Here is an 8188-nt window from a genome sequence, read left to right as displayed (position 1 = left end):
TATTATTTCATCATGCCTATATATATATATATATATATATATATATATATATATATATATATATATATATTCATAAAGCTATAAGTATATGAAAAATATTTATTTTATTTCTTACTACACAATATTAATAATTAATATACATGGCTTAATCTACAATTGATAACTATTCATACAAATTTGCTCTATCAAATATTTTTAGCTAATATACATGCCTTCTTCATCATTGGTAACTACTCATTTATAACTACTCATGTAAATTTACTCTATAAGATATTTAAATATGTTTAGTTGTTAGGATAAATTGTTCAATTTTATTTTGCAAGATTACTTATTTTACTTATGTTTTTGGAAAATAACACTCATTACTTGTCTATAGAGTAGATAGATAAGCTCTCTAGCATTTTATCATTGTAGACTTTCCCTTGAAAATCATACTTACTCACCAACTTATATATTATGCGTATACATACAAATAGCAACTTGGGGGATCATGTTTGTGTGTTACATTCCCCTTTCCCTTAATTTTGAACTCTCTTTAGTGCATTATAAAAATCTACATTTAAATTGCCTCAAAATATACAAAATAACTACAAGTACTCATCTCACATGACTTCTTGAGGCTCCCATGTGTCATCATCAATATTGTAGCAAGCTTATATATATGGCATGGTATGAGTATATTTAGCTATTAAGATAGTGTTAATGCCTATTTTACGATGTTAATACCAAATTTACTATTAATTCCTACTCATATGAACTTGCTCTTCAGGAGATTTAAATTGCCTCAAAACATTTTTCTTTTAGGATTGTTGTAAGCTATATGAGTAAATAGGATTTTTCTTATTTTAATTTTCTTTTGGAAAAAAACATTCACTACCTGTGGACATTAAATTTGAGTATTCAATATATATATATATATATAAACTATTTTAACAGGGGTTTTAAGTTTCCATATTTTCATATTACACTTATTATTAATAGTAAATTTCTAAAATATTTTTATCTTAAAAGTAATATCAAAATTTTTTAATATACTAAATATTAATAAAATTTCTATTTTATTTAAAATAAAAAATTACCAATAAATAAATAAAAAATGACCAACAAATAAATAAATAAATAAAATATTTTACTTACAGTTACATCCTTATTAAAATATAACTTACTCGTATATCCTTCTTACATCCTCTTAAATTTGGACTTAATTTTATATCCATCTATAAATTAAGTGTAATATTCTTAACTCAATTTTATTTATTAACTAAATTTTATAAATATTTAACTTAAAAACAAACCCTAAATATATCACTGGTTAATCAAAACTTTAAAATGAGAATAGGTAATTGTATTTTCCTCGCTATCGAAAACATAAATAAAATACCCGTTTCCAAAAACTCTTACCGAATATATCTTAGAGTGTTTATTCTAAATTATGTTTTTCCGAGAGCTATATTAGTTTTACATGGTTATTCTTTTATAGGGATAAAAAATATTATTAAATTAATTAAAAATATATTAAATAAAAATACATTTTTAAATAAAAAATATTAATTTTTAAAATTAATATTTAATGAGTGGGCTTAATGGTTAAGAGCATGTGTTTCCTTGTAAAAGGTCACAGGTTCAAAACCAAAGAGGGGTAGAGTATGTATGCCTTCGTAGACTTAGCAGTCAAATCCCTGCGGGGAGGTGGGTCCCTTGTCCCACAAACAAGGAGGTCTCATACACCAATTTGGTGTCTGGCTTCGCTGTGACCTTAAAAATGGATATTATTATTATTATTATTAATAAATGGGTGAAGTTTTTTTTATATAAATATAAAGTAATAAGTTATTTAAAAAATATATATATTTTTCAAATTTTGAAAAATTGATAGTATAGATGATTATACTTTTCTATAGAGATCAGGAAATATATAATAATTTCTATTTAAATTTTCCGTTTAAATTCTTTTAATCATTAATTTCAAAAATCATTTTTTTAATTATCAATTTCAAAAATCATAAACAATGATTGATAAAGAAAAAAATGTTAAAACAATTAATTTCAAAAATCATAAACAATGTCATAATGATCAATAGAATGATGAAATATTCCCAATATTATATGCCATAGCTAGATAGTCCTCCATCATAAAATACACTTATCCTGAATAAGAAGTCAAATAAGTTGTATAACCAAAAACTTATCCAGTGGAGGCTAGGTGTTATATTGGAATTGCTTTTTTCACAGAATACACACAATTTTTATGAATGTTGAAATGCACGTAAATCAAGGAAATTATTTTGTCCATACATCTTGTGAGAAACTGTTGATAATTAAGATAAGTGTATGTTATGAGTTAATACCTTAAATGTTGTTTTTGGTTTTATATTCATGAAAATAAGGAAATTTTCAATTGTTTTTTTAGTATATATATAATTGTATTATATTATTTATAATGTGAATCTATATATATATATATATATATAGATATAATTTGAGTGGGTTTAATGATTAAGAGTATGTGTTTTATTCTGAAAATATTACGAGTTAAATCTATAGAAGTAGAGTGTGTACACTCACATAGATTTTAGTAATGAAATCCTCATGCAAACGTGGATCCCTTATGCTACAAACAAAGAGTTCTCATATAAAAATTTTGTCTCTAACTTAGACATGACTTTAAAATTAGACTATTATTATTACTATTATTATATAGAAGACATTAAGCCAAAATTATATATTGATGTAGATATTGTTTATATACAATTATATAGAAGAAAATTAATAAAATACTTATAAACCACCACATAACAACTTTAAAAAGAATATGTACAAAAACGTTACGATTCCAGTGCACGTCTCTTAATAGTAGCATAAATAAGTCTACCTTTAAGCAAGGATTAAAGATAAACAAAAAATTATATATAGATAAAGCATCAAAACTTTGGCTCATCATGAGCACTGTTTACCATAAATAGTTTTACCTCAGATTCCATGGAGTCAGAGTAAACGTCTTCAATAAGTTAAATCCATAAGGATAGAGTATGTACATTTATGTAGATTTTAGTAGTCAAATCTTCATGTAAATGTGGATTGCTTATCTCATAAACAAAAAGGTTTCATAGAAATTTGGTATCAAACTTGACAGTAACTCTAAAATTAGATTATTATTATTACTATTATTATATAGGAAAAATTAAGTCAAAATTATATATTAATGTAAATATTGTTTATATAGAATTTTATTAAAAATAATTATTCAATTATTTTATCAATAAAATACTTATAAATAACGAAACAACTTTTAGAATAATATGTATAAAAAAGTTACGATTCTAGTGTGCCTCTCTTAATAGTAGCATAAATAAGTCTACCTTTAAGTGAGGCTTAAAGATTAAAAAAAACAAAAAAACATTTTCTATAGATGAAAACTTGGCTCATTATGAGGATTGATTACCATAAATAGTTCCACCTCAGCATCCATGGATTCAGAGTAAACGTTTTGAATGAGATGTGCAAACTTCATCGATAATATGCTCAAATTGAAGGAGACATGGATCTGTTTGAATTTCATAGTTGGTCTATTGCTTTGCCTTTGACCTTAGTGCTTTGAAAATGTGAATGCTCGAAAATTAATCAAAAAATGTGCTCTTGTTTCTAACTACGATCATCTGTGATTCATACACTATAATAGTTGTTTTTGGCTCCTTTTGGCCAACATATAATGATTTTGAAATTATATTTAACTCTCTCATTCCAAATTACCAAGCTGCTAAAGAGGGTGTAGTGTGCTAATACTGTGGATTTGAGCATATAGTTTGGGTGGGAATCTTGATTTATTGTAAAGATCTATTAGTTTATTGATGCAGGGAAGCAAATCACAAGGCAATTCCCTTTTCATATATCAACTATCGATCGTGGACTTATGGTTATGCCCACAATCATCTATCAGAAGTGTTGTTAATGCATTGTTGCCTTAAAAACCTGGCTATACAACTTTTTCGGAATACATGGGAAAACCCGCTCAACACACATAAGCCGGACTTCAAAATAATTACACCCACAATCATAATTATCGGTGGGTCCACACCTTCCAGCCTTTCTACAACGCTATTCCTCTGAACTCCGCATTACACAGAAACACACGGAAACCCATTTTGAAAGCTTAAGGCCGGAACTCAAATGGAATTAAATCCGTTGTATAAAACCCATCGGGTCCGGATTTGGAATTAACCTTCGTGCATGTTTGCGCCCGATATCCGTCCGATCGTCCATTTGACGGACGGTCCGATCACTCCCGGATTTCAATTCAATTAAACCACGACTCATAACCTCATCGGGTCCGGTTTCTGGAAACCGCTTACAGCTTTTGAGGCCACTCGATAATCCACTTACCACCGTTGAAAACCGCCTTTGCTACTTAACGTCTTTCTGAAGTGCAATCAATGATTTGATCTCCGTCATTGATCAACTATGTGATCCAATGGTCCACGCTTCATCGCCTTATCGCAATCGCTCAGGCTTGAGGTCGGGGTTCTTTGTTCCCACTGTTTTCCTCCGATGCGATATTAAACTCTGCTCCGCTCTTGTGATCTAATCCTGACCATTGATCGTAAAGATCCAACGGTTGATGAGCATTAGCGCTTCACTTCTCTTCACTTGGTTTTTATGCCACTCTTCAATGATTTCTCTGTGTTTTGGTTTATTTTGGGTTTCCTCATCCTTCCACCATTATGCGATGCGACTCCCTCCTGAGCTTAACTCTGCAGGTTCTTTAATTAATGTCCCTCCAAAACATTACTTGGTTCTTCAAATGGATTCAACGATCCATCTCATTCCTCTCTATTCTTCTCCTCTGTGTTTCATCTGGACTCTGCCTGCACACGTATATTATACAGAATACTTTGATCCCTACATAACTTTAACATTCAATACACGAATTTCACACATATAGTTTAGAACCAATCATTGTATATATATAAAACACCTAATTATACAATTTCTCTATCTCTGGCTTGATCTTCTCATGTAAATGGCCTCTGATTACAATCTGCCCGTAGGCTTAGAATCACACCCCTGCTCTTCTAGCTTCTCTCTCACTAACTCTTGAATTATACAAAAAGATCACAGTTTATACAAAAGTGGATTCATGAATCAATTCTGGTTCAGATCCAGAAATCTCTCACTCTCTCCTAAAAAGTCTCTTCAACTCCACTCTTTTCTAAACAAATGCTAAATCAAGCTTTCAAATCCCTCGTATCCTATTCAAACCAAATAAATCTAACTATTTGGCCTGATCTCCACACAGGGAGGATCAATCAGCCATTATACCCTTTTTCTCATATTTTACAATAAATAAACACTCTCACACATTTAAATAAATAAAATTAACTAATCTCTTATCTTTCAACCCCTTGTTAGTCACAACATGTGATCATGCCATCAAATTGCTGAGTAAGGCCTGAATGCTCCACATCATTTATGAGTTTATATAATAGTTGAGGAGGCATATGGCATTAGAATTCCTATCCTTCCCATTTGTGAGAACCATTTTTTACATTTGTTCCATCTCTTATTTTCCAAAAGATGGTGGTCAATAATTAGAAGCAATGTAAGTATAATAAGCTTATTTTATAAGTTGGTATTTTAAGATGACGTTTTTTTATTTTATATTCACGAAAATAAAATTTATAAATCGTTTTTTTATTATATATAAAATTGTACTTGTACTATTTATAATGTGAGTTTATATTTATTTATATAATGCTAAGATTATATATATATATATATATATATATATATATATATATATATATATATAATTTGAGTAGGTATAATAGTTAAGAACATGTGTTATTTTCTAAAAGGTTATAGGTGAAATTTATAAAGAGATAGAGTATATATATTTATGTAGATTTTAGCAATTAAATTGATAATTTGAGTAGGTCTAATGGTTAAAAACATGGGGTATTTTCTAAAAAATTATAAATCAAATCTATCAAAAGATAAAGTATATATATCTATATAGATTTTAACAATCAAATTGTCATACAAAAATAAATCCCTTCTCATACAAATAAAGAGATCTCATTTTGAAATTTAGTGTTTAGCTTCATCTATTTTATCAACAGAATAATTACATGCATTTCAACATCATGATAACTTATAAAAACCATGTGTATCTTCTGGGAAAAAATCAAAGTGTATCACGTAATATCCTTTAGACAAGTTTATGCTCATACGACTTATTTGCTTCTTATTTAGCATGTGTATTTTATGATAGAAGCTATTTAGTTGTTTGCAATATTTGTTTATCTTATTGATCATTATGAGATATTGTTTATGATTATTGAATTTAAAAATTTTAAATATAAGTTATTATATATTTTTAAATTTTAATAGAAAATTATATTTATTTATCTTATTAATTTTTTAAAAATTAGAAAATATGTATTTTTTAAAATAATTTTATTACTTTTACATTTATATAAACAAAAGCTTCAACCATTTATTAAACATTACATTCACAATTATAATTTAATAAAATCATCCATTTTTGTTTAAAAATATATATTTATGTTAATAATAATTTACTAATATCTATTTTTCATGTAAAACCAAGGAAAAACTATTAATTATATTAGGTAAGAGCTCTTGGAAACAAATAATATAAATTAAACACTCACATATCTTAGGTAAGAGATTTTGGAACGAGGTATTTCAGTGAAGGTTTCGATGGCGAGGAAAACGGGATTGGCTATTTCTTCAGAAACCCTAATCATTCCAAAATTTTGATTAATTTTGATTAACCACTGCTATATTTATGGTTTGGCTTCAGGTTAAATATTTATAAAATTTAGCAATAAATTTAGTTGACAAATAAAATTGAGTTATGAACGTTACACTTAACATGTAGATGGATTGAGTTATGAATATTACACTTAACATGTAATGGATATAATGGATATAAGAGTAAATCAAATTTTAATATGGAGGTAAGAGTATAAAATTACTATTTACTTTTTTTTCCTTATAGAATTAAGTATATAAAAAAATTTAGTATTGTTTTTACAATAAAAATATTTTAAAAATTCACGGCTAATAAGTTTTATATTTGTGTTATATAGTAATATGAAAGTTTAACCTTTGTTGAAAAAGTTAAAAAATACATAATAAATAATCAAGCTTAATGCATACAAGTAGTGAATTTTTTTTGTGAAAAGAAAATTAAAATTAAGAAAAACCTTATTTATTTATATATTTTATAGCAAATCCTAAAAGAAAATCATTCTAAGGATATCTAAAGCTTATGAAAAACAAATTTATATGGGTAAGATTAATTGTAAATTTGGTATTAACATTATAAAGTATTAACACCATCTTAATCATGTCATATATAATAGCTTGCTACAATATTGAGGATGACACACGAGAGATTCAAGAGGCCGTGAGAGAGGAGTACTTGTAGCTATTTTGTACATTTTTATGCAAATGCACTAACAAGAGTTCAAGATTAAGGACAAGGGAATGTAATACCCAAACTTGATCCCCGAGTTGCTATTTATATGGGTGAAAAGACGAAAATGGGAAACAAGGGAAAGGGGAATGTAACATCCAAACTTGATCCCCAAGTTGCTATCTTTATGGGAGAAAAGATGAAAATGGGAAACACATTTTGGTAAGTATAGAGGAGTTGCGGTATCTTCCGCGATCTCTCGAAGCCAAAATATTTTCTCGGTCGAGAGTTTTAAACTACTTTGGCTAAGATTTTAGCAGGGTTGATGTCGGTATTGCAAACTCTTGGATGAGAGTTTAACAAATTTTCCGTCGTGAGTTTAGATTCTACAACGACTCTAGGTTGAGAGTTTAGATTCCATTTAAAACATTTTGTGGAGAGTTTTAGAGCTTAATTAATTCTCTTAGCTAAAAGTTGGTAAAAAATAATTCATTAGACACAAATTCTCAGTTGAGAGTTTATATTCTACTTAAAATCTCTCAGTTGAGAGTTAATTTCCATTCAAACTCTCAATGAAGAGACCAAGATTTCAGTTAAAACTCTCAATTGAATGGTTGAATGTTATAAATTAGAAAAATTGAAATGTTGGTAGCCATTTCTTCTCTCTCTTGTGAAAATGACAACCCTTTTGTCGTGGCTTGCAAAAACGACAATCATTCTTGTCATGGTCCGCTTTCCATATCCATT

This window comes from Pinus tabuliformis, chromosome 3_2 (assembly GCF_031772625.1).
Source record: "Pinus tabuliformis cultivar Carrire ecotype Pingquan chromosome 3_2, CPIR1, whole genome shotgun sequence".
NCBI classification, from domain to species: Eukaryota; Viridiplantae; Streptophyta; class Pinopsida; order Pinales; family Pinaceae; genus Pinus; species Pinus tabuliformis.
The sequence above is the reverse complement of the archived record's forward strand: the minus strand, read 5'-3'. Positions refer to the sequence as shown.